The following is a 589-nucleotide window of genomic DNA, read 5'->3' on the forward strand; positions in this document are numbered from 1 at the left end:
GATTATGAAATCAGCAGGGATGTAAAGGCCTTCAACCTTTACTAGCGCGTCCTCTACTATTCCATAAGCTTGTCTCAATGATTTGTCTGCCAGTTGTAATGAGAACAAGACAGGTTGTACCTCAATGATCCCCAGCTTCTCTATTACAGAGAGTGGCATAAGATTTATCCCTGACCCCAGATCACATAGAGCCTTTTCAGAGGTCATGGTGCCTATGGTACAAGGTATTAAGAACTTGCCAGGATCTTGTTTCTTTTGAGGTAGAGTTTGCTGAATCCAGGTATCTAGGTCATTAATGAGCAAGGGAGGTTCACTTTTCCAAGTCTCATTACCAAACAACTTGGTATTCAGCTTCATGATAGCTCCTAAATATTGAGCAACTTGCTCTCCAGTCACATCTTCATCCTCCTCAGAGGAAGAATAGTCTTCAGAGCTCATGAATGGCAGAAGGAGATTTAATGGAATCTCTATGGTCTCTATATGAGTCTCAGATTCCTTTGGATCCTTTATAGGAAACTCCTTCTTGCTTGAAGGACGTCCCAGGAGGTCTTCCTCACTAGGATTTTTGTCCTCCTCCTCCCTTGTGCAT

Source organism: Arachis duranensis, chromosome 5, assembly GCF_000817695.3.
Source record: "Arachis duranensis cultivar V14167 chromosome 5, aradu.V14167.gnm2.J7QH, whole genome shotgun sequence".
In the NCBI taxonomy this organism is placed as follows: Eukaryota; Viridiplantae; Streptophyta; class Magnoliopsida; order Fabales; family Fabaceae; genus Arachis; species Arachis duranensis.